We start from the raw sequence: 27,939 nt of genomic DNA, 5'->3' as shown, positions 1-27,939 counted from the left end.
AATGCTAGCTCTGGACCTTCTCCCTTTTTCTTTTGTAGAAGGTGTTGGTTTTCTAGAATTAGTGGCAGCGCTCTGCCCTAAATGGAAGGTTCCTAGCCGGTTCTATTTTGCCAGAGTTGCGGTTCCAGCACTACATGAAGATGTGCTGGAGGTGATTGGGGCAGCTTTGCAGAAGAGTGCTGTTCACACTATACATCTGACAACAGACATGTGGACCAGTGGCGCAGGCGCTGATTACATGTGCATCACTGCACACTGGGTCTCTTTTTCAGGGGTTAAAGCAAAGCTAAACGCAGGTGTTGACCCGGACCAAGTTTTTAAAGCTGCTCGGAAACATGCAACATTAGCCATGTTTGGTTTGGAGAAATGTCACACAGCACAAAACATTTTGGATGAGTTTAACACAAAGGTCCTTGACTGGCTGTCCCCAAAAAAATGCCAGATTGGTTATTTTTCCACGGATAATGGCGCCAATGTAGTTAAGGCCATGGAGCTGGGTCAGTATTTCAGAGTGCCGTGTTTGGCGCACTGTATAAACCTGGTTGTCAAAAAATTCTTGAGTGATAAAGACAGTCCAGCGTACGAGGTAGTGGAGACCTGCCGAAAAATGTGCAACCATTTCAGCCATTCTTTTAAGGCCCGGAAGCATCTGAGGAGCCTGCTACATGGACGTCGAATGCCAGTGAAAGCACTCATCCAGGAGGTGGCAACACGTTGGAACTCAACCTTCTACATGCTTGAGCATCTGTATGAGCAGTATACGGTACTCAATCACTATTTCTTAAAACAGGGTACAGCTCAGAAGGACCTGAGGATGGGTGCGGCGCAATGGGACATAGTTAAAAGCCTGACATGCATGCTTCGTCCTTTTGAGGTCTTCACGCGTGCAGTCAGCAAGGAGGACTGTAATTTGGGAAAAGCTATCCCATTGTTGTACATGCTGGAGCACCAACAGAAGGAGGTGTGTTCTGTGTTTCAAAAAGATGAAAAAAACCAAGTCCCTTTTGTTTTGGCGGAGAAATTATTAGAGCGCCTACAAGGTGATGAACGTCTTAAAATGATCCACTCAAACCAGCATTACATTTGTGCTACTATTCTGGATCCACGCTACAAAAAGGCGCTGGCAGGCCGAGCATTCTTTCCTTTTGCTGATGAAGATGTTACAAAGTACAAACGTTGGCTAGCCTTGTCAGCCAAGAGGTTTGAAAGAGAACGGAAGAAAATTGAAGGAAAAGGCAGTACATCAGCATCAGCAGGCCATCCCCAGTCAAATCAATCCACTTCTGCACCTGTGGCTGTGGCACAAGTGACCTCTCAGCCGTTAAAGACACCGGCAACCGGATCATCTGCACCAGACACAACAGTAACATTGGAGGCTGAAGAGGATTGGCTAGCTCGGCTTGGGTTTGGTTCTCAAAAGGTCACAGCAACAGCTAAGCAAAGTGGAGGAACCTTGGAGGAGGACCTTGAGTCGATGGTGAAGGACTATCTGAATGACTCAACAGAGGTCTATGTTAATGCAGACCCATTGGCGTATTGGCATGGGAAAAAAGAATTGTGGCCACAGCTCTCCAACCTGGCTTTAAAGTACTTGTCTTGCCCACTCGCAAGCGTGTCTTCTGAACGTGTTTTCAGTGCTGCTGGTGGCATTGTAACTCCCAAACGGAACCGCCTCTCGCCCAAAAATGTGGAGAGGTTAACAATGATCAAGATGAATCAGCACCTCCAGATTACAGAGTACGAGAAAGCACGCCGGATGAAGACGAGGTGGACAGCAACGTAGATGAGGGAATTTCTTCTCTGTCAGGTGACACTGAGCTCACCCTGCCTGAATTCGCAGAGTATGATGACGAAGCCTTATTCTTATTCCTGGACCCTGACACCGAGCCCTGAAAATGAGACAATGAATCAATAACTTTCTTTTTCGTCCTTATTCACTTTTATTCCTGTGTGTCTGTCTTTCTTTGTTGTGCACAGTTAATATAATTCAAACTTTAATCATCTAATCACAAAAACAAGCCCATCAGCAGAACTGTCTTCACTTGTTTGCTTATTGATTTGAAGGTGCCGCAGTCTGCATTCCTCAGGTTCACAAGTTCAGAAGAACATGCTCCTCTATCCTCCTCCTCCAGACTCCTATTTCCATCAAAGCAGAGGGCTGGATTACGCCCAATGAAGAAAGACTCAGCACTTGTGGGGGTGTTCTACTTCTTTGCGGGTGAGTTGACGGCTCTGGGGCCATTGCTGGGAAGCTCTAATACCGGATAAAAGTGGTTTGGACCAAATCGGAGGCGGAATTTTTTTTGTGTTTTTGCTGACTTGCTTGCCTTTGAGGAGCTCTTTGGGGGGGTTCCGGGTGCTTGTGGGTGAGTTTTGGGGTCTGGGAGCACTGCTGGGACACTCTAATCTTGATTGCATTTGCTTTTCAGGAAATCCGTGGTGGAAAACGGGAGTTATGGCCTAGCTGCACAGCGCGTTTGGACCGAAGGCCGAGAAATATTGTAAGTATGAGATTTTCCTTTTGGGCTGTTTGGGGGTGTTGTGCTTTTTGGCGGGTGGGTTGGCGGGTCTTGGGGCATTCCTGGGAAGGTCTAATACCGGATAGAAGTGGTTGGGACAAAATCCATAAGGAAAAGCCTTTTGGCACTTTTTGTAACTTAGGGTTCGTTAGGGTTAGCCCTAGCAGCAGGATTGCATGTGTTTCGGGGTGTTCTAGATTTTTGCAACTGAGTTCTGGGGTCTTAGAGCACTCGTGAGAATGTGTAATTTTGGTTGCAAGTCATTTGAAGAAAATCCATGGTGGGAAAGGGGGGATTTGGCATAGTTAAAGAAAGCCTCTGCCACTATTCTTAACTTAGGGCACGTTAGGGTTAGTAGTATTTCTATTGCATGTGTTTGGGTGGGGGAGTTTTTGAGTCTTGGAGCGATGCTGGCTATGGATACTTTTGCTTGCTTGCAAGTGGTTTGAATACAATCCACGGTGGTAAGGGGGTATTTGGGCCTACTTTTACTTTCAAAGTACGTTTTGTCACCAGTTTTCTGCTAGGCCTCATTTTTTGAGATCTGATTGGGGGTCTTCTACATTTTTGCGACTGGCTTTAGTAAGGGTATGGGTGGGAGCACTGCTGGGAAGATCTACTTTTGTTCTAAAACACAGTTTACAGTACACCTAGCTTGAGGGGAAAATTAATTTGCCCATACTTATTTATCCTTCAAAAGGCGACTCAGACAGAGTACGCACTTTCAAAAATGTTGTACTGTCTATTAGGAAATTCAAAGTGTGACTTTTTGCACTACACAGCGTACATACCTTATATTTATTTATCAGTGCTGTTTTTCGTTCAATAATTACAGGCCGGGTTCTAGTCTGTGCAATGGGGAAAAAAGGATGGAGTCAGGCTTCACATTAGCGAGCCGCAATTCAGCATCCGCCAGGCAGGCAGTGGACAGGGTGTCTTCTGGTCACCAACATTGATGGACGAAGCGTCAGCTGGAATGGAGGAGTGCCGCTAATAAGAGGAATTGTTTGCTGCATGCAACTTACTTACCAAATTCAACAGGACAACTACAACAATACAGATACAGTATCCATTATTTTCTTCTATGAGTGTGTGTGACTGCATTTCTTGGATCTCTCTCTGCTTCTAAATTGATCCCTACAGCCATTCTATAGGTTTTACTTCGGCTATTTTTAAACCTAATTTAATGTAGCCCTGTACTGTCGCATTCTGTCATTCACAGTTGTCGAAAGTACTACTTACTTTTCAGTAACAATGCATTCAGTAGTGCATGCACTTCCTTTATGTCACGTAAAAGATTTATGGTTAGCTTTGTACCCAAACATTTCTTTATGTTCAATTATTGTTTGTCCATGCTGTGCTTTTTTTTTCTTCTCTCAACAAAACCTACCCAAAAAGAAACCCCTATTCCCACCCATTTTACAAACCCTAACCCTCTTCCCCTGGGCTGTGTTGTTTTGCTTGATGTGTGACTAAATGACATCAATAATTCCACACACTTGCTGGGGAGGATAAGGTCATAGCAACAGGCTGGTGAAGTAATCTGAGGATATATTCTAGACTTACTCAGCTTCAGTACTATTTCTTGTAGTAGTAGCCAATGTCAAAGAAATCCTACACAAGTACAAGTTATACTATCAATACTTTACCATTTGTTAGGCTACATTGTGGCACTGTTGTAGTCTAGTGTACTGTCACCTGCTATATTCTCTATCGTACCGTTGTAATGCTACAGTAAGGGCAAACCAGGTTTCATTTTCTTTTTTTCCATAGCCATGCAACTGCCACTGTGTCACACCACTAGTACCACCGCAGTGAGGAGGAAATTTCATCCGCCCTGGATTGCAACCTTAATCGCCATTTCCTGTGGAGCCAGCCCTGGGCCTAGCCCTACTTTCAAACAGAAATTACAGGTAAGATAAGCGTTTGGTTGGAGGTAGTATAATGGAGTATTAGGAGAGACGAGAGATTGATGGTAGTACTACTAAAGTCCTAGGACTATTCAGGAAAACAAACTTACTGTTAAACCCCCACCCACCAGACTCAAAAGCAGTAAAAAACAGGTATGGTCAGATAAAGTTTCAAAAAGTATATTTTTATAGCCCTAACAAAATAATCTCCTGCAAGACCCTCCCTAACCCCAACGATTGTCCTTCAAAAGTCCCCAAAAAACCTAACTCCCAATTCCCACCCCCCAAAAGTCTCTAAAAAAGGGGCAAGGGACACTACGGCAGGGTGCTGTTGACTTTAGCAGCCAGGGCATCATGCTCCTTGCGGAGGGTGGCATGTTCGAAGCGGAGGCCCTCCACCAAGTTCTTATAGCTTAGGACCTCCTGCTCCAGGTAGGACAGTCTGAGGCATAAGCGGCGCCGGCGTGCCTTGCAAATCCTGTGGGGGGCAGCTGCTGTCTTTGCTGCTCGGCGGTGGCGTTTGGCTTTGGTAGCCCGGCTTCGTACCGCTGGAGCACTGCGCTGGCTGGCAGCCCGCACGGATGAGGATGCAGCTGTCCCAGTGGATGTTGTTGTAGTACCAGACTGCATCTCCTCCTCCTCCAGGGCCACCAGCCGCCGATATTCAGCGACAGTGGCATCCAGCCTCCGTTGCTGGGCCATTCGAGCCAGCTCCCTCCTCCTTGATGGTCTCTTGGATTTGGAAGGAGCAACTATATGAAGAAAGAAAGACATAGTCTGTAACTAATGCTCCTTAAGATTAACACAAAATGATTGAGCAGAAAGTTGTGTCACAGTACAAGTAGCAAATTGAAAGCACAGTACATAACTATTGAGGGCAGTATCTATGTAACCGCCGACTTCTTCATCCTTGCTCTAACATTAGTGGGAGTTTAAGGAACAAATTCTACAAGCACTATGGACTTCCATCACAGTCGACTATGACAGTACACCAGTCTTATTCTTCTTCTTCTCTCTTGTTTAGGAAAATTGGTACGTTATCTTATGCAAGCCGGCATAATGCCAGCGCAGTGAAGTTGCACCCGAGAAAAACAGACGCCCACCATGGTGAGTGAGACAGACTTGCGTTACTGTACCGGTCCAGTACATGCAGGTGGTGAAGCTCTTACTTTTCTATTACGGGTGGCACTGAGAATACTCTGTTAAAAGGGCTACTGCTTAATTAATTTAGCTTTCAGCCTATAGTGCAAATGAGTATTATAAAAGGAAAATGAAGAAGCTAAATAATCTGATTATCTATCATTTCACATGGGATGTATTTGATGACATATGGGATGACTTTAGGTGCTTTGCTTATTATTGAGTGAACAGTGATACACCCACACATGAATGACGTACTACTACTAAACTAAAGTTATTAAGAGAGGTAGGGAGTGTCCACCGTAATAACCGGATATATGCTGTGCTTGCAGTTGCAATACAAACTACTGCTACTATTCATGGTAGTATTTGGACAAAATTACAACTTCTTTTCCTTGCCTTTCCTACACTGGAACGGACGTGCGGGTGCGGTGTTACATGCTCTTCAAAGTAACACTTAGTTCATCCAGTGACCGTCTACTCTCTCTAGATACACATATGCTATCTAAGAGTCAGATAGTACCATGAATGATCCAGGCATCCATCCATTCAAAGTATATGCACATATACAGTTTCTGTTTCACCCACCCAGGCTGTTCTCCTTCCACCCATCCTTGCTTCATCATTCACCCAGCCATGCACCATACCATATTCTTTCCTTCCCAGCCACCTCAGCGACCAAGCAAACACATATCATTCTTCTTTGCCAGTCATCATTACATTTCTCGTCCTTCCACACTTACTTACACCCTTCTTTCGCTTTTCGTTCATCCCATCCATCAAGTTCATCTCAGATCTGATTGGGATTATTCTCGCCAAAAACTTCACAGCTAAGTCGAAGTACATTTAGAGGAGGCTACTACCTAGTTTATTTATAATACACCCGTGCAGAAAGCACACTCTGCAGTCTTCAATCTCAATAAGTAAGGAATATATAGCTTACCTCTGCCCGCCACCACCGTGTTTTCCCTCACAGAATTGTCCGGCACTTCCACCGCCTCCTCCCCAGAGTTGTCCTCATCCAATGCCGCCACCACCTCCGCGCTGGCCCCGCCTCCAGATGTTCCACCTACGACGTACATTTAATAATGTTAGAATACACCACTCACTACTATATAATATTTGGTCTAGGAGGAAGAAAGAAATTTGAAAAAAACAGTATACAATTTAATAATTTGTGACTGTCTACTCTAAAGTAAAAATGTCCCTTTTTCCAGGGAAGGCTGTTGCCTTGCTGCACTTTTTGGCACAACTGATGAATGCTTGCTTTTTATTTTTAACACGCACCACTTTTTCTCCTAACAGACAGAAGCTTGACTTCTAAGAACACGAGCAGGATCAAGTTCAAACCAGGTGAGAGCTCGGCTCGACCACAAGAAATGTGTCCAATTAATCGTCAGCACTAAGCACTTTTCCATTTTCAGTTAAACGTTTACTTTTATGACAAACTTGATTTTAATAAATGTGCTTACTTTTAATAAAGCTTTTAAACTTAAATAGACTCTGTGGTTTTTGGTCCTCCAGACTAGAGTGGATGAGCTAAAGGTTTTGCAATTTTTGCAAGCATGAGTCCGTGCCTCTGACATCATTGGGGATCAATCATCGGTGACTTTGGGAGCTAAATGACTCTGCCACACTATCTAGTCAGTAAGGAGATTGGGGGTTCAACTACAAAGTCTGTTATCACTGAGGTGTGTTGAAAGTCTAACAGCACCTATTATAATTGATAAGCTAAGCAATGCATTATTTAGTGTCCATAGTTCTGTTTGTGCAGATTTGTCCCTGCAACAGTAGTAGAATGGATTGTCCTCCTATCCAAACCAAAAGTAAAGTAGTATCTTATTCTTTCTTGGTGGTCATTCACCTTTTTATTGTTGGCAATTGTCAAAGCATAAACATTTAGAAGACTTGAAAAGACATTATGGACAATCCAAGAGGACTGCACTCAGTGCATAGAGCTATTGCTGACTAGAATGGGAGTCCAATGGAATTGCCAAATGTGCAATCTTAGTTAGCTACACAGACAGACTAATAAGAATACTCTAGTAATACCACACGGAGTCATAGTCGAGGCAGGATAAGAATTTAGTTTCAGTCTACAAGAAGATCAAAGACGATTTAGAAAAAATCGAATGAGGAACGCTAGGAAAAAATAAGTACTCTATATTAAAATTAAAACTTACTGGGGCCAGCAAAGGAGCCCTCACCTGCCCGATCCTGGCCTGCATCCTGAACAGCACCCTCCTCCTCCTCCTCCTCCTGTGTCCTCCTCTTGCCCCTGGGGGAAGCTGATGTACAACATGAAAGAAAGAAAAACAGAAAACATGGATGATATTTGTCAACCAAATCAAACATTTCAAAAGAACTAACAAATTATTTTGGCGAAATAGCAAATAGACAACTATTCCACGGGATATATTATTGACCAATCTCCTGTGGTCTACTACGTTATTAGTATTGCTTGATTTGCGGACCGTCGAATTGGAAACTTCTTATGTAACTCACTAAACAAAGTACTAAAAAGGTTTGCCTAGGATTGGCAGGCAGCAGTTGGCAGCACGCGAAGTGACAGCCAAAGTCCATCGTGATTGCAGATCAGCGACAACACTAAAGTTTCCTACTACTTTAACCAGTCATTAAAATACTCAAACTATCAATCCACCACCACTTTTCTTCTTATCGCCATGTGTACAAAGGAAGGACTGGACTTGAGTCTGTAGGGGCTGATTTAGAAGCCCCTTGCGGCTCTTTTGCTCCATTGTTGCGTGACTTTTGTGACGCAGGGGCAGCACAAAAGAGGCGCAATGGTGCGGCGTATATTAACAACGTGACGCATATGGGAGATGCATCACGTTGTAAAGCCCTGCGCCATCAGAGGGCGTTCCGGCGCAAGGGAGGGCGTTCCTGCGCAGGAACGCATCCTAAAAGTGGCTGAGGGAAATCTACAAGATTTCAATCAATCACTTTAACGACAATGATGCGTGACTCAAACCCTGCGCCTGCTTGAAGCAGACGTACGGCTTGACGCAGCATTGGGGAGATAGGGCACCCCAGAGCATTGATGGAGCTGCGCCATCGTTGCGACGCAACTCCAGCAATGCGCCACCTTTACGGCACAGATGCGTAACGCTTTGGTGACGTTTTGGGCGCACCACCATGGGTGATGGTGGCGTGGCGCACAATTACTGGCGCATCCCTGCTACTTTGCAGGGATGCGCCGGTAATTAAAAATCTGAACCTTAGTGTGTAGCATTACGCAGTTCTTTAAACTACACTCATACATAATTTCACAGGCCAATGAAATGAACACAAAATCGAAAACAAATAAGCATAGTAGCAACACTACTGAGAAGGAGAGAAGTACACCTGAAATGCACAGAAGATTTTGAAATATAATTTACCTACAATGTAATGAGCAGCATTATTGCTCTTGGTAAAAACCAAAAATTTGCAATATAATAACACAGCAGGAGAAAACAGAGTAGTAAAGAAATAGCTGCTACTACTCACCAAGCCCGGGGATCTCAAGGCCAAGCAGGTCGAGCAGATCTCGTTCACGGGTCAGGACATCCGTCCAGCGGTGGGTGGCCTGGTTGTAGGTGCGCCGGACCCGAGAGTGGTGGTACATGGCCCGGCACACCGTCTCCCACCGCTTCCGGCGCTCCCGGATCCCGTACCCGTACCCGACACCGATCCTGACGCCTGCCATGATGGTCCTGGGGAGGCGGCGCTGAACATAAAAAATGAGTGCGGCCACCTCCTCCGGGCTAAAGATCTCCCTGTGTACGACCTGCTCCCCCCTCAAACGCCCGCACGGGAGCCGGGCACGGGGTGCGGGACCCTTCCCCTTCTCAGGATGCTTCCCGGCTCCCTTCACCATGGTCTAGGCGGAAAGGAATAAAGAAAATAGAATAGGGAAGAGAAGAAAAGAAAAGAGTTTTAAAAAGTAGTTTAAAAATAACCAAAAGTAGCAGTAAACACAAAAATATAGGGCTAGAAAAATAGAGGGATAGATAATAAGTAAAATAGATCAAAAAATACTTCAAACAGGCAAAGGATGGCAGAGATTTAGAGAGGATACAAAAAGCATGCCCAGAACCATAGCAATGAATGAGAAACAAGATGGCCGCGCCCGTTCACGACCGCGCGGGTAAGTTCGCGCAAGATTTTCCTCGCGAACACTCGCGAAATTGTACTGGCGAGCCGCACACTTTGCGAGATTACACTTCGCGCCCGGAAACGGAAATACGTCATGCAAACAAGATGGCCGCGCCCTTGAACGACCGCGAGGGTAACTTCGCGACTTGCGCTACAAGCGGCTCGCGAAAACGCACAAAACCTTGCGAACTAACACGCCGCAAAAAAAGAAATCGCATATTCACACAAATTCGCGGCTTCCGAATCCGATCTCGCGCGTGTTCGCGCCCCGCAAATCCCGCGAAATTGCAGAAAAACGAGTGTTGCAAAACTGAAAGCACTCGGCAGGTGCAAGAGTTCAAACTCATCATTAGTAACCATTCCCTGTAGTGCTTCCTGACTGGGGCCCCTCCAGAGTTCAGTTGCTAGTTGCAACAATTGTCTGACCCTCACAGCAGGCTCATAGAATAGCTACAAGTAGGCCACAAAGGTCCTTGAAAAAAAAATTGCACTGCAACAGAAAGCAAATTACTGATAAGGAAGCAGGTGCCAGACCTGGAATTTTAAAACAGTGACACATTAATAAACTAACCCCAAATTAATTCATGTCAGTTGAAGCAGGGCAGGTGTGCTTGCTTTTCCCCCCCATAATCTACAGTGATGATGAACCAGAGGGTGGCATTGATGTAACAGAGGGTGGCATGGGTGAAACAGAGGGTGGCAGTGGTGAAACAGAGGGTGCTGGGAACCTGTGATGATGAACCAGACGTAGAAACAACATAGTCGCAACCGTTGCGAGCCGACAAGTAAGTTCGCGATTGCGAACTAGTACCAAACCCTCGCGAACTGGCAGAAACCCTTGCGAACACAAAAAAAAAAATCCGCAAATTCACGAGAATTTGCGGACTTTGCGGATTTCAAGTTCGCAAATTCGCAAAATTCGCGAACGCCAGATTCGCAAAATTCGCCCATGCTTAGTGATTACGAACGATGCTGCCAGATTAATCTATAGAGTGCCCAGACGATCCCACGCCACCCCTCTATTACGTCAGCTGCACTGGCTCCCGATTAGGCAGACTAAGTTTAAAGGCCTCTGCATTGCACACAAAGCCATTTATGGCCAAGCCCCGAGATATATCTAAAGACTGTTTAGCCAACGACATTCCTAGTAGGGTGCTTCGGTCTGCGAGGCCAGCCTACTGGTTTGCCCTCGCTTCAACCTGTCTTTCATCGGAGGTAGAACCTTCTCAAAATCTATCCCCCAAATCTGGAATAACCTGCCAGAGAATGTACGTAAGGAACAGGCCCTCCTCCCATTTAGGAAGAAGTTCTTTTTTCGGAAGCCTGGGATATCATCTAACAGCTGACATCTCCCCATCTGCTTGGAAAGGTGCTCTCTCTGGTAGCGCTTAGAGACCTGTAGGTGATAAGGCGCTTTACAAATAACAATTACAATACAATACACAAAAATACTTCAAATCCTATGGAAAATGCAGCTGCATACATTGTTTCAGGGAATATCTTCAGCTAAACAATTAGGATAATGTAGTATTGATTAAGAAATAGTGTACAACAATGGAGAATACACTAGTCAAGTTGAAGTCAGCCATTATCAATATCAAATAACTTATAAAATAGGAAGGTTGATGGGCCTATTATTTTAAAAGAAGTTCACATTATCATTTGTTGTAGAAACTAAGAGTATCATGTAATTAATTCTAAGTCTTGGAACTTAGATAACAGTGCTATTTAATGCATGTCAAGTTCTCCCAGCAACTTTCTTTTCCATGACATTGTATACATACTTCTAAACCTATGGAGCCATTGAACCTTTCCAGGTTTATTATTAATTTCTTCTACAGAAAGCATGGACGTCACTACTACAGTACTTGTGTTGATCATTATATCATATAGAGTGTTACGAAAATGTTGGCAGATTTTACTCACATGGACGAAGATGCTGTCATGTTGATACTGCATTACTGATATGAAGAGATGCTGCTTCTTAGTTTCATTGGAAAGAAGAAGGCGCTGGCTGGGCGGATAGAAAGAGGCCACCAGTTCACATGTCCCCATCTAGAATTATATCTGCTGGTATGAGCAGCAGCTGGTTCTAGTGATGACTGGGGCATCCTCCTATGTAGAAGCTGACTTGAGGGTAAATCTCAGTTAATGTGAAATCCAGAATAGGCTGACAGTGCCACTCTGAATAGGATAGGATACTGGCTGGTACCAGGAATAGTTGCTGTACTGATAACTTCCAGTCTTGAGGAGAGAACAAATAGGTGGACAGCAAGTGCTTGAATGCAGAAAATCAAGGTGGCTAACAGTGCTTAGTAATTCTGGTTACCATATTTCTACACATGACAAGCTGATGCGATGGGGCTGCATATAAACTTTGATAAAAAGAAATGAAATGGACAGCAAGTTGGTGATTTGGCAATAGTGCTTAGAAGCATGGTGGCTTCTCTCTTCTTGTACCTGCATAGGTTACTGACTTCTGTGATCACTGACATATATCTTCAGGTGGCATAGGCCTCAGGGGCATAGAGACTGATTGAGGAGTAGCTGTTGTTTGTCTGGCAAAGAGTAAGGTTGCTTCTCTGAGGCTGCTTCTCTGAATGAGGGAAAGGACCAGCTCATTTTGTGTGCATGTCAGCAAATGTGTTGATGGCGTCATTCCAATTTAGCTGCTTAACCTCATTAGGTTCACAAGCCATTATCATTAAATAAATCAGTCTCTTACCTCTACATTTATTGTGCAAAAAATGTTTTACCCTTTTCATACAGGAGAAGAATCTCTCATTTGTAGCAGTAGTAATAGATAATGTAAGACCTGGATGTAAAAGATCCAAAACCTGAGGAAATGCTCCTAGTAGATACATGAGAGACTGCCTGACAGAGTGAATACCTGGTACATTTCTTATCGATACAATTTTGCAGTTTCCAGTTCAGATTGTAGAAGAGTTTGGTCTACTGCAGCCTCTGCATATTTGTCAACAAGAGCTAGTGCAGAGGAAAAGTCCAACAAATGTGCAGTTTTTGGATTGAACATTTTGACAGCAGATATGAGGCCCATGCTGTCTGTAAAACTAACATCAAACTCATTTGCAAATCCATCCAAAGTAGAGCAATAAAGTTCCTGCTTTAAGCGTTCATACAGTGGAATTTGACTTTCCGAAACATCAAAATGGTTGGATCTTTTCCCTCTAGAGCTACTGAGAAAATAATCTGTCAGTTGGTTTCTCAAAGGTGGAGCCCTTGGATTGGATTTTTCTTGAATCTCAATTCCACAGAGCTCTGCTATGTCCTTAGCCTGCCTTAACAATTCGATCCCACTGACTGTCTTGACAGAGTTTCACTAAATCACTTCTTGTTGATTTAATTAGATCACATGCTCTTGGCAAGTCAAAGTCTTTGCTCTGTAGTACTTCGGATAGACTGTGAAACTTTCAGAGAATGAATTCCATACACCGCAATGTAAGTAAGAAACCAAAGTTTTCAATGTTCTTAAGAATTCCTTTGGCTTCTGAACTAGCCTCCTTGTCACATTGTTGTGATTCTATTACACAATGATAACAGACTCAAATCGCATCTGTACTTTCCTAACACAGGAGTACTAGTAAAACCACCTGAGAGTCTTTCTAGCTTAATTACATACCTATCACTCTCTTTCTGAGCTTTCGCAAAGAGCTCATGCCTTGGTGAACTTTCTGAAAGAAAAGTACAAACTACTTGCAATGTTGAAAATATTTTTTTTACTGGTTGTATGCTAGTTACTGTTTGCACTAACGCAAGGTTTAGGCTATGGGCATGGCAGTGTATATAAATTGCTTGTGACGTGATCGCTCTTATTTTTGCTCGAACACCATTGAAACAGCCACTCATAATAGATGCTCCATTGTAGCACTGTACAACACATTTCTTCCAGTCAAGTCCAGCTTTCTGTACTGCTTCAACAATGGCCGCATCAACGCTCCAGGCATCTAACTTCTCCATATGGTAACACCCTAGTACATTCTCATGAACATCTCCATCAAAAAAGCATATAATAAACCTCAGCTTGTCTTTATCTGAGACATCTTTGGTTTCATCAACTAGCACCCTAAAATACTTTGTCACTTTATTGACAATACCCTCACGGGCAAGCTCTGCCAGCACAGATATCATATCATTTTGGTAATCAGGAGAGGTATAGTGCCCATACCTTTTTGACATTTTTGCTTTTAACCTCTCATCTTTAAAATAAATTATCTCTAACAATTCATTGGAAATTTCCCCTATTGTAAGAATCCCTAGTTTCATGTGGTATGCAAGCCTTGATGACCCAAGAACATACTACCTTATGCAGCTGCTCCACATGTTGTCTATTCGCCTCAATTTCCTGTTCAGCACCTCTTACTATCACGGGAGAAACTGACTGCTGTGATCTTTTGAAGTTGGTCCAAGCAATAACTGAAAATGTATGCTTCTCTGGCTGTGAATTCTTTGACAAAGCACGAGTAAGCTTTTCCCACTTACTGAAGACAATATCAACATTGCCAGGTTCACGTCCTTTTCCTCCCACAGAACCAGCATAAAATGCCTACATGCAAAGCAATACACCGCATCTTTAAGGACTGAGGCCAGATGTAGGTCGCAATTACCGGCCGTTACCGACCGATAATTGGTTTTTGAGATGTAGGGGGCCCGAATTCTACCGAATCTGTACATTTACCGATTCGGTAAATTTACAGATTCGGTAAAATACCGTCTCAGTATATTTACCGAATAGGTAATTCCAGATGTAGGTGGCACTTAAAATAGTGCCACAGGCCCTTAAGAATTAGTTATTTACCATGGAATACTATCTCATATAAAATAACGAATTCCTGTGTACATGCACATGTGTGCATGTACACCTGTGCCATGTGGCACACATACATGCCCTAAGGGCATGTATGTGTGTCACATTGCACACCAGCCAGAATCAGGGGTGCAACAGGGTGTCAAAGTGACACTCTGTCCCCCTTGTAAATTCGGTAATAATACCGAATCGGTATTTACCGATTCAGTAATTGACATTGATTCCAATGGGCCTCAAGGCCCATAGGAATCAATGGCAATTACCGAATCGGTAAATACCGATTCGGTAATTACCGAATCTTACTGATTCGGTAATTGATTCGGTAAATATAGCTACATCCCGATTGCCAGTTCTTAAATACCGTATCGGTATGATTCGGTATTTAGGAATCGGTAATCGGGGATTACCTACATCTGGCCCTGAATACTATACCCAAGGATGGGTTTTGTAATCTCCATTAAACCTATGGCATGCAGTTAAGGGGAATGTTTGAGGTTTTGGTTTCACTGGGTCGCTATAACAATTCAGTTGCAAGTCATCTGTCAAGAGTTCACTTGTCAGGTGGGATTTTGATGTTGGTGTCTGACTATTTTCTTTGATTCGAGGTGCCTCTATTATGTCACTGTTCAAAAAAGAGCAGGCTGTATTGTCATCACAGGATGATGAACAGTCAGCATGGCCAGCCAGGGAAGTACTGTTATCTAAGATGCCAACATAAGAAGATGAACCTTCAACCTCAGTGTGAAATGAACACCCAGCACTGTCAGTATGTGAAGAAATATCAGTAATGTCAACAATGGCAGAACTATCATCAGCACAGGGAAAAGCAGCAACAATGGCAGCAGATGATGTTTCAGGAACGTCATAAGAATGTGAACATATGCCTTCAGACGGAACAGCATCAGACAACTCTTGTTCTCTTGTAGCCATTACAACCTGTAGGAGGGTCTTCTGTATTCCTTTTTCAGTGAACAGTACACTACTGGTCTTTGTTTTGGATCTTTGGGTTTTGTAGTAGGGAAAGAAATGTTTCTGTGTTCCTTTGTTTGCAGCTGAACTCAGCAATTCCACTGATAAAATGTTGAACATACAGAAACAAGAATTAGGGCATGGCATAGTACACTGCACATAACAGTGTGGAAAAATCATACACCAGTGAGGAAACATCGGACAATGCAGGGCAAGAGGGAGGGGGCAGGAGCATGGACTCGGATAACAGAGGGCAGGGAGGCAGTGGGCAGAGGCAGCAAGCTCACTGTGCAAGGCAGGTGGGTAGGGCAGTGGCAGAACAACGGCCACACAGGGCTGGATGTAGTGGAAGGGGTATGAATTCGGATAAAGGAGGGAAAGGAAAAGGGGGGTTAGGGGGCAGCAAGTTTGGAAGGGGCAGCACAATAAACAATGCCAGGCCAGTCCCTGAGCCCAGCCCCCCAGCCGTGCATTACGATGGACATTTTACTTAATGTTACAAATACCCTAAATATTTACTGTAAAAAACAAAGGTTAAAGGGATGTTTAGTTAGGTCACGTAAACATACAACATGAAACTAACAAAGCCACGGAAATTCACCCTAAAGTAACTATTACTTGCACCGTCGCCATGCACTGCTTTTGCCCTTAAGAGAGAAAGGGAGACACAGTCAGAGATAGCCAGAGAGAGGGAGAGAGACATTTTTAAAGAGTCAGAGGTGAGAGAAAAGGAGAGTGAGAGAGAATTTAATCAGAAGGGATCTTAGAAGGTAGGGGACATTGCAATTGTCCGCATAGCTCATTCCTTAAAACGTCTCAGGCTGTTTTCTTGCTCTGGCAGGCTGGAGAGTGAGGAAGGTGGCCATGGTGAGGTGAGGCAGTAAGCTTGAATGTCCTTTACTGCTGGGGGTGGGACGAGAACCACAAGCATCACCCAACATTATTAAGAACCTTATTATAAATTCAGGTATTCCCTCATTAAAGTATTACCAAGGTGCTTAGAAGTGCCCTTGCAGTCCTATTAAAAGTTCCTTTAAAGTGGCAGCCAGTGCTAAACTCCTTAGAAGCGACAGTACTCATTGAATGTATTATGGGTCTTATTATGAGTTTGGCGGTCCGTGGACCACTGTACTGGTGGTGGCAGTCCGACGGTGATGAGCTTCAGCTGTACGACTGCCGTATTATGAGTTGGGTGGATTGCAATTCCGAAGACCGACGCTGAACAGCAGAGACCGCCAACAGACCCTGGTCAAGGAAAAGGCAATCACCATAGGCCGGTACAAAGGACTTGCACCTCCGTCTGTATTATGCCACGAGCAGACGGCGGCTGTCCGACCGCCTGCTTCCGGGTGGCGGACACAAAGGATTTGGAATGCATAATCCTCCCTTTCTTCTTCTCCCAGGCAGAGTCCGACATGGATCCCTTTCTTCAGGTCCCCTATCACAGCAGGATCTTCACCCCGAGGATTACAACCCTGCTTGCGACGATCTACAGACGAGACCCTTTTGTACCATATACCCATTGCCAGGACTGCCTACATATGAGCCGGGCCTCTGCAATGGGTAGATGGTATATTTCCACATACATCATGCATTTGTGTGCATCTGACACATAGTCAGTAATAATGCACACACACGCATCAATATATTGGGTAAAAGTACTCCCCATCCCTGCAATAGCTCTGCACCGCCGACACTGCGGTGAACTTGTGATCCAACGGTCGGAAGACCACGAGTGCTGTTGTCTACCGGCGGTGCAGATGCAGTTCAAAGGCGGTTGGACCACCACTCTGAATAAGGCCATAAATGTTTTATAAACAACCTAGTGTGCTCTAAAGTTTGGGGAAGGGCATGCTTAGCTTGGTTCACTGCTGAACTCTAGGGCAAAAGCAGCAGTGAGTGTAGAGGCTGTGCCAACAGCCCCACGAAGGCTCCTAGGATACGTTGGCTCTCTTACTAGTGATGTGCTCCTGCAAGAGTGCTCAATGAATTCCGACTGCTGATAACATCTGCTCTGACCTGCAGATGAAGTTTTCTAATGAAGGAAAAACTAAAGCATCCTTTTGAGGTTGGAATATTGAGTACTTTTTAGTTGGGTGAAAGTGACAATTCTACAGACAGTGCTTACAAAAATGCAAAGTGAAGTGGTATATGAAAGCACTTGGCCGTCCGCTACAAATGCACACTACAGATAAACATGTAAGGGTATCAAGTCTAGTCCCAGCATCAGAGCTTGCATCACCAACAACTGCAACAGACCAATTGCAAGCCCCCAGGAAGCACAGCTAGTGAGGTACAAGGCCTGGCTCCTCTTTCTCTTATTTCTCCCTCTCCCTCTTTTGTGCACGTGCATGCACATAATTCTCTACTTCTCACCTCTTCACCACGTTTCAGGTCACTTTTTTTTTACTTTTTCACTGTGTCAATTTCCTTGATCTTTCTTCCACTCGCTTATGGTAATCCTTTCTCTGGCCTACTCCTTTACCACAATTGTACTCTAGCCATCCAGCACTTTCTTTCTTATCTTTGCGTCTTCCTGTGCTTCTTGCTATTTTCATATCCCTATCTCTGTCTTTTCCTCCCTTCTATCCCACACCTTACCTGCTCTGTCTCTTCTTCTCCAGGATCTCCTCTACCCTTTCTCTGCCCCCTTACTCATTAAGTTTTTTCCTAGTTCTCCCTCTTTGACTCCTCCTCCAGCACTGCAGCAGGACATGTGCAGAGAGCCTGAAGGGGCAGGAACAAGGACAACATAAAGCCGGATCCAGCAAAGAGGTGAAATTATTAAATGGCCCACCACACCTGGGCTCCAGCGAGGCTGCTCTGGATCCCAACCCACATCTATCATGTGCAGGCAGGGCAGGGGAGGAGTTAGATGAATGATGCTGCCAACCTCATACAGTGAGGAATGGGGTGAAAATGGCTCTTCACATCTTTTTGTTTTAATTGGATACGCCTTTGAAACCTGGTGGAAGGGCGAATGTTTCTCCTGAAACATGCTGATGGGTGGAGAATCTTGCCAAGACTTTAACATGCGGAATGTTTAGGTGTGTTTAATATTACATGTTTTGAAAATAAAAAATATATGTTTGAGCTAAACCAACTCTACTTAAATGAGAAGGCCCCCAGATGGGTGTGATGAGAGTTTTAAGTCAAAAGAGATGTTGATGTATGTCAAAATGGTTGTTGTGGCTTCTCGCTACCACATCTCTCACAGGCATTGCCTCTCAATGCATGAGTGCATTCAAGGGAAGCGCAGCAAATTAACATACGTTTAAAAATAATTATTCAGAAGAGGTTTTCTTTCCTTTGGTCTCCTGCATAGTGTATGCATGATTGACTTGTAAATGTACATGTAACGCGTGTGGTGTTTGAGGCTTGGTCACCTTTGGCACTGGTGGTGCTCTGTTGGACAATCTTTGTTGGCCCCTCTCTCACATGCATTTCATTTTTTTATAGCGCAACTCATACCAGTAGAGTAGGGTGTCAGAGCACTTTATGTTGCACACACCCAATTAATCATGCGTGTGTAGATCAGTCTATAGGCTCTTCAAAGCTGAGCTTCAGCGATGCTGGGCTTACTGATACCACTCCCTTTGCCGGCCTCAATCTGCACACATTATTGTGTCCATGGGTGGCCCAAGCCAACTCCATACACGGATGGCCCAGCACTGCAGGAGGCATGTTAGGACGCTGCCAGCCTCCCCTAACATGTGGTGAGATTACAAGATTTCGTCTGTTCCTGCTACAACCTTTGAGAAAGCGTGCTTATGCCCAACATAGCCAATGGTGACACCAGACAATACAGGTCAGCTCACCGCAAAACCTTTCAAAATGGGCACACCACTGGATACAACAAAAAGCCCACAACTGGGCCTCAGGCACTGACCATCCACCCATTGCCTGAATTTCCAGCTTGCTAATCCGACCCTGGTTGTAAGGGACAACCGCTAAATGGCTAGTTTCTTACTTTTACTTAACACTATTCATCCGACATGTCATGTTGGCCATCGTGAGGGAAACTACCGCCAGAGGAGAGGGACGAAAGTTAGGGGCTGGGCGAGGCAGAACAAATTATTATGCCAGGCTTCCAGGGCCATTATTGTTATGTTATGTTAATGAGATTTATTGAGCGTGTGAATACCCAGAGGTGTCTTGCCGCTACGAACGCGCTGAATTAATATAGCCAGGCAACTAATTCTGGAATAGCCAGGTTTTTAGCCCTTTCCTGAAGATGGTAAGGAAGCTTGCACTTCTGAGCTTGACTGGCAGCATGTTCCAAAGTTTTGCGGTGCCATAGGCGTAACTACGGCCGCCCCAACCTGAGGACCGTATTCTCAGCACTTTCATGAATCTAGCACCTGTAGAACATAACTGTCTGGAGGGTTAATACCAGGCAAAGAGGTTTCTAAGAAAAAGAGGTCCTGTGTTGCTTAGTGTCTTGTATGCTAGACATAGAAACTTGAATTTATTTGTTGTACCAACGGGAGCCAGTCGAGTCTGCGAATCTCCTTGGTTACTGAGTCGTATTTAGAGATAGTTACCAAGAGTCGAGCAGCTGTATTTTGAACTATCTGGAGTGGTGTTGTTACCACCGTCTTTCTAGAATCCATAGGGATATATGGTAGGATCTTCTTTAATTTCTTTATCAGAAAGTGGGAGGCCGAGACGATGGCATTTGTTTGGTGTGAGAGTGCTAGTTTGTTATTGATCCACAATCCCAGATTGTTTGCCTTTTGTGCTGGTTTTGGTGGTTCACCCATGTCCGCCGGCCACCAAAGATTGTCCCATCTAGGTTGCAGGTTACCGAAGATAATGACCTCGGTCTTATCAGAGTTGAGCTTCAGGCAGTGTGTTCCCATCCAACTATTTATTTCTCTCATACAATTCTGAAACTGTAGGTGGAGGGGTGATGCTTGATGTCTGTATGCTGCCACTACTATCTGGCTGTCGTCAGCATAAGATGTCAAACTAAAACAACATTTTTGGAACAAAGGGGCGAGTTCTGAGATGTACACATTGAAAAGGGATGCGCTCAGAGAAAGGGGGGGAAGCTGAGTAAAAACTGGCTTTAAACTGCTCCCTCAAAATGACCGCCACTCCCTCCCCTCTTTTGGTCGGCCTATCTACTCTGAAAGACCGAAATCGCTTGGTGGTTGAGGTTACAAAGTCCGGGTCTTAGGAAGCATCAGCCCAGGCTTCGGTGATGAAAAGCATATCTAGTTTATGGCTAGATATCGTGTCTGCAATTTTGTACTTGTGCTTAGTTAGGGACCTGACATCAGTAAGGCCGCAGTGTATGTCAATCATAGATGCGTGTTTCAGTGATGTATTACTCTGAGGAAGCGCGGGAGAGTGGAGTGCCCTGATTATCTGTAGTGGTGGGAATGAAAAACCACTTGAGCAGACAGACCTATCTTCACTAGGGATCATGATGCAACAGCTAGTCTTGGCTTTTCTGAGCTCCATCAGATCCTTACTTGTATATCTACGGACCAGGGGTGTAGATGGTCCAGGGGTTCTGGACCTGGGCCCGGTCCAGGTGCTGACGGGTGCAGACGGGCTTGCCTTAGGCGTGCCTTGGCGCACCCGCGGCACGCCCACTATGTGGGTCCACTGCGCGTCAACACCATCGTGTCCCTAAATAGGGTGGTGCAGTGGGAGACTAGAGCCCTAGTTGCCGGGAGTGAGTGTTTTTTTGCTCTCCCTTCCGCTCTATCGGCACAGCAGCTGTGGCAGACCGGGGCAGGAGCTTTTCCTAACACAGAAGTGCAGGTGAGTGTGGCGATATTAGAACATCAGAAAGCTATTAGTGCAGAACAAATTAGCATAAAAGCAAGAAGGGGCTTGTACAGCTACAAAAGTTAAAAACAGTCTAAAAGATCAGAACATTGATTAAATACATTATTAAAAACAATGCAGAAGTTTGAGCGCGGCACAAGCAGGGCTTACTCCAGTATTTACTACCACTGCCTGTTGGTTGCTTTTGGATTCTACCTCGCCCGGGGCTTGGCTTGGCTGCTGGACTAGATGGGGGCCTTCTACACAATGCACATGCATTGCACAGCTTCCGACAGAGAGCACCACCACAAGATCTTCAAATAATGAGGAAGGAGGAGAGGATGTGGTGTGTGACAAGGTAAGGGAAGGTGGGTGGAGAGCACAGGGTAGGACAAAGTGACATGATTGGTGTGATATTATACAACGGTCGTCAATGGTAGCACTTTCATACGCTCTTACAGATTGACGGCCCTGTGAGCAAACACACTTGGTGCGCAAACCCACCACTAGAGGGTGGTCACGTGGTGTTCATTTTTTTTCAAAAATAACCGTTGAGGCCACGTAAGCACTTACTGGCTGGCCGGCCCCGGAAGGTTGGAAACAAGAGAGAGACGTGAGTGATAATCATGCAGGCCAAGGGGTCGCAAGCAAGGTGGCAGGGGTTGCAATGGCTGTCCGAGGGGTTGCAGTTGCGAAACCTGGAGAAAACTCTACATGCCCGACCGGCAGAGCAACACCACAAAGATATATCCCTGCCGGCCACAAGTGAAAAATACCTGAACCTAGAATGGACAGGCTACCTCACGCAGGGTCTCCTTTGAAATGACCAAGAAACAGGCAAGAGCGCCCCAAAGGGGCCCCGGTGACCACAAGTGTGAAAGTGGCGCCACTGAACCCCAGAAGGATCCAACAGAATGCCTGCACCAGAGGACAAAAAGGCTGCTAACCTCCAAATTCTAGAGAATGACCCCTATTGTTATGGAAGAAATCACAGGATCGACTATTGCAGACAAAAAATATATCAAAAGCAGAAAAGAATAGTTCCATGACAGCCCACACGGAATAACTATCCACAAAACCAAGCCCAGATCAACCCGAGCGCGCAGCCCATTCAGCCACACGGAAACCAGTCCGCAAACACACTACCACAAGGACCAGATGGTTGGCAAACCACAATGCAACGGCAACAGATAGCCCAGCCCAGCAGGGACCGGGCCCACAGTCACAGCAAGGAGGCGTGACTGTCTGGGGTGGCAATGCCCAAGCATAATCACAGAGTACAAACACGCATTGAGTCTGAAACCATTCCCCAAAGCGACCTATCCCCTTCACACCGATCCCAGTTACATTTCCTTACCTACACTAGCAGGCAACATTAGGACTGCTCTATTATATCGACCAGAAGTTCACTCTAGAGTTCGCCATCAAGGTGACCACACGGACCTTGGCCTCCCTCCGCTGTTGATCCCCGGGGCGGGGTTGGCGCACCTTGCCCCCGGGGAGAGGGAGACAGTCTGATGAGGCAGAAGGATGGCCCCAACATGTGCATAAAAGCTGCCACCCAGGTCCCTTCAGCCAAGTAACTAGGGTGTGCCTCAGATCAAAAGGACCCCATTCTTCAACATTTTTCAGGCCTCCAGTAAATGAGGCCCCCTTTTTGGTTCCAAAACGAGACGACGCTCCAGTGCCAGAAGCTAGGTTTCCAGAACCCAAGAGATGTGTCAAAGAAAATATAAACGTAAAAATGAAACATTCACCTACTCTTGCAGTTTTACGTAGCCCATGCAGGTCAAAAGGACACACCAGCACCTGTTAAACAATCCACCTTTTAATGGAGCAGCCGCAGAGGAAAATTAGTTTCTCCACCGTAGCAAGGAGATGGGGGGTTCCAAAGTATAAATAGCACTAGCCAGCTTATATTCACCATTCCCTGAAAATTGCTAGCATCTCCTTCCAGTACCCCACTAGAAAATATCACTCAAAGTGGAGCCATAGAGTGTATCGGTAAAAAGCAAAGGCACACATTTTCAGAAAAACTGCCTAACAATGTGATTTTTCCAAACTTACCTACAACCTACAGTTCTTATCCTATAGGTCTGCAACCGAGCCACACGTGTACCAAAATTGTCGTGGTTCGCCACCTCTTCATTCAAAGCTTCCAAAAGGACTTCAACTAGGCCAACCACTCAAGAACACAGACTACAAATTGACTTTACAACCTTTTTTTTATAAAAAAGACTCTTTTTGCACCCCACTAAGACACCCCTAGGCACAGGGGTGTCTTAGTGGGGTGCAAAAAGAAGATCATCTCACAGCCTACCAATGTTTTTTAAGTTAGGTATTAATGTATTCTTGTACACGCTCTATTTAGCCAGGGTGCTTTCGTGCTCCTCTGACACCAGCAATGTGCATAGTTTCATGAAATCTACTTCAACATTCTTGCAACGCCACCACAGCGACCTCTCTGACCTCACTTTCACCTATGCTGAACGGTAAACAGTCAAAATATCGATTTTTTAATTTCGACTTACACTTATATCGAGTTGCTAATATCGATGGGACAGAATATCGATGTCCAGAATATCGATGGCCAGAATATCGACCCTAAGGTAAGTAATATCGAAATTACTTATATCGATAGCATATATATCGATGTAAGTAATTTCGATTTACTAATATGTGTTAGAAATTTTAGTTAAGTATTTAAATTAATTGTTATAATATGTGTTTAATATGTTTTTATAAATAAAAAAGATATAAAAGTAAATAATATGTTTTACTACCAGAGCGGGTTGTGGGTTTTTAGGGGAATAGGGTGGGAAGTAATTTATTTGTAATTAAATAATTATTTTTTAATGATTAATTTATTTTGCAATTAAATATTAATTGGCAATGAATTATTTTAATTGATTAATTGATTAATTAATTGATAATTTATGTATATTTTTAAGTAAATTATATGTTTTACTACTGGAGCGGGTTGTGGGTTTATAGGGGAATAGGGTGGGAAGTAATTTATTTGTAATTAAATATTTATTTTTTAATGATTAATTTATTTTGCAATTAAATATTATTTGGCAATGAATTATTTTAATTGATTAATTGATTAATTAATTGATAATTTATGTATATTTTTAAGTATGTTTTACTACTGGAGCGGGTTGTGGGTTTATAGGGGAATAGGGTGGGAAGTAATTTAATTGTAATATTAATTAATTTTGGGTAAAGGATTATTTTTTGGGTTCAGGGTCAGTTTTGGGTTTTTGGGTAAAGGGGTATTTTTAGGGTTCTGGGTCAGTTTTGGTTTTTGGGGTAAAGGGGTATTTTTAGGATTCAGGGTCAGTTTTCAGTTTTTGGGTAAAGGGGTATTTTTAGGGTTCAGGGTCAGTTTTCAGTTTTTGGGTAAAGGGGTATTTTTAGGGTTCAGGGTCAGTTTTCAGTTTTTGGGTAAAGGGGTATTTTTAGGGTTCAGGGTCAGTTTTCAGTTTTTGGGTAAAGGGGTATTTTTTGGGTTCAGGGTCAGTTTTCAGTTTTTGGGTAAAGGGGTATTTTTAGGGTTCAGGTTCAGTTTTTAGTTTTTGGGTAAAGGGGTATTTTTAGGGTTCAGGGTCAGTTTTCAGTTTTTGGGTAAAGGGGTATTTTTAGGGTTCAGGGTCAGTTTTCAGTTTTTGGGTAAAGGGGTATTTTTAGGGTTCAGGGTCAGTTTTCAGTTTTTGGGTAAAGGGGTATTTTTTGGGTTCAGGGTCAGTTTTCAGTTCTTGGGTAAAGGGTTTTTTTTTGGGTTCAGGGTCAGTTTTCAGTTTTTGGGTAAAGGGGTATTTTTAGGGTTCAGGGTCAGTTTTAGGTTTTTGGGTAAAGGGGTATTTTTAGAGTTCAGGGTCAGTTTTCCCTACTGTTGCACCCACTGGAGTGGGAATAGTAATTATTGTTAAGTAAGTATATATTATATATGATTTTTAATTATTATTTTTTTAATTAAATATGTATTAATTTTTTTTTACCATTATTACATATATTTAAATATGTTTAAGTAATTAATAAGTATTATTTACAGTATTTTTTATGCTATTTTAAATCCAAAAAAAATCGATATATTTGACAACGATATTTTTAACATCGATATTATTTTTTCGATATTTTGGTACTCACCATGTTGTACATAGGGCGTCGATATTTTTGCTATCGATATAATTACGCCGATATTTGTGTAGGTCGAAATTCTGTCTGTCGAAATTCTGTCATAGATCCATGCTGAACACCGCTCACATTCCTCATGCACTACACAGCAAACTCCTACACAACACCTGGTTTCAACATATGACCGATGTGGGTACTCAAATATCGAACAGGTCATGTCATATTGTTACTGATACCCAACGTCGTAGGCGCAGAAAGCCTTTACTTATCCCATGAGATAGCACCCCGAAAAAGCCAAATGCTTCATCCACCTGTCCCTATGCAGGATCAGGGCCAAGATTCAGCCCAATAGAGGAGAACCTCTTAGAGCAATAGTAAACATTACCCGGTTCGAGACCAACCCCACTGTATCTTTTTACCAAACCTAGCAACATCCAAACCAAGGTAGGCAGGATGAGCAGAAGGGGCACTATAGGGGAGGACAATGTTTGGACCCGAGACTCCGTAGAAAAGAGGTTCTTGGAAGTAGCAAGACCACTGCACCAGTACACAAATATGTCCGCTCCCACCTACGTCTGTGGTCCCATGGTGACCCTTAACATATTTGGGGCCACCATTTTCACTGACAAGTGTACCCCAGACATGGAATTCCAGTGGAAGGCTGCTCACCTGGATCATGCTAGGGGAAATGAGTCTCATGGGAGAGGGTCAAACGCCAGTATAGACACACCATGCCAGGAAATTTTGGATACCGAGATTAATATGTACACATGGTTGGAGGGGAAGGGGCAACCCCTAATTGTACAGAAACTTACATTGTAATCCTTGTGTTTCAGAGGCAAAGGAAACAATACTGCTAGGTTATAATGAGAACTGTGCAGTAGTACTGCATGTACCGGACCTGCAGTGGGGCACCTCCGTGTTGATGGATTTCTACTGGCAATGTGGTGAGCTTGCCTACACCGAGTTCATCCCCGGATGGCAGGGCCTCTGCACCCTCATGACCATACACACCCCAAAGCTGGTCATCCCTGGTGAAGATCTGTCTGAGTTGTCTCAACATCTGCTAAAGAAGAAAACAATTCTGTTGCATCAGGCTCAAAGAAGAAGAACTGGTGATCATTTTGGCTGGGCCCGGTACAAGGACATTCTGGAAGAATGTAGATTGTTTTCAGAGACTCAAATAAACGCAGGAGGGTCCATACCCTTCTTCACCATGTGAACAAAGGTGAACGCCCCCTGGTTACAAATAACCAGGTGGGAGATGTTAAAAATGATTACTGATCCTAAGTGCTAGAAAGAAAGAACTGAGAGCCATCCGCCTTATGGTGATGCAACATTTGTACGTGTTGAACTTGATGAACGCGATGGAGTGTGGAGTATGTGCCAAGAATGGTTCTTCCTGTTTTACTTTTATCCCTGGAAATGATCCTTAGAACAGAACTCTCACTCTTGCATTCCAAACTTTGAATCGTCTACAAGCTGGCAAGAAGAAGGAGGGAGGTGCCCCTGAGTAGGACTTGTTACAAAGTATTTTATCGGATTCCCCCTATGGGGGTCCAAACTATTCATGTTGTCATGGGGATGACGCTTGCATTTGCATTGTGTTAAGTTAGCATGAGCTTATTAGAAGTTTAAACACAATTTTTCCTTTCTGCTGGCTTTGCACACGGCACACATTATTATAAATGTTGAGGGTTTAGCAGAGTGTTTTGCTTCACACGAGAATACTTTTTTTTCTATATTAGCAGCCTTGCTTGGTAAGCTTTGTCTGAACAGTGAGTGCCGAGGCCTTCAAGGTTATTTTAACACAGTGGTTGTTGTTCGGACTGATCAGCGCACGTTCTAGACATAACATATATGCAAGTGTGGCCGCCTCTGTTTTTAGCGCGTTTAATAATGCACTGCGTAGGCATGATCACACACATTTGGAGAACATTCGCATGCAGAGAGCTGGTGCAGAAACTGATGTGATCCATTTCTGCTAGGACCAGAGGTATGGGACCACCCTTGTAATCCCAAGAGACCTTCTGTAGATATAAAATTACCTAATAGCAAGGGAGGGTGAGATATAGGTGTATTCTAACCTGTTTTCCATTTAGCATTGTAACATGCTTTCTCCCTTTGTATTTTATGGAACAGTAACTATGCTGATAATCTTGTTGATTATAATATGTCTGCTTGTATTAGCTAAAATACTGCGCATGAGAACACGGCATTAGAAATAAATATTTCAAACGTGCAGGTGTCTCCATTTACTCCCTGTTTTGGACTGGTATGAGAGTATAACAAAAGAGTGTTCATGTGTTCCACATTGCCTGAAGTATTATAAGATCCATGTTCTGGGTTGTCTAATCATTGGTGTTATGGAAGAACCAATGACACACTGATTGCTAGTCTGGTAAGGGATATTGGCTAATAAGGTGATTTTTGGCACACCCTAATTCACTGAGGTTCCAAGTCTCTATGCACAGTTCTGTGTAGGAGCAGAATCCCTGTT

The 27,939-nt window shown here is 44.0% G+C and overlaps 1 pseudogene; it reads right to left on the bottom strand.

Annotated features, from left to right (window-relative positions):
- Nucleotides 1-12,629: 12,629 nt before the first annotated feature.
- LOC147706772 (zinc finger MYM-type protein 1-like) lies at nt 12,630-13,924 on the bottom strand (annotated as a pseudogene).
- Between the last annotated feature and the right edge of the window lie 14,015 nt (nt 13,925-27,939).

The sequence above is a fragment of the Lissotriton vulgaris genome, chromosome 6, assembly GCF_964263255.1.
Source record: "Lissotriton vulgaris chromosome 6, aLisVul1.2, whole genome shotgun sequence".
In the NCBI taxonomy this organism is placed as follows: domain Eukaryota; kingdom Metazoa; phylum Chordata; class Amphibia; order Caudata; family Salamandridae; genus Lissotriton; species Lissotriton vulgaris.
This window is presented reverse-complemented; position numbering and strand designations above follow the sequence as displayed.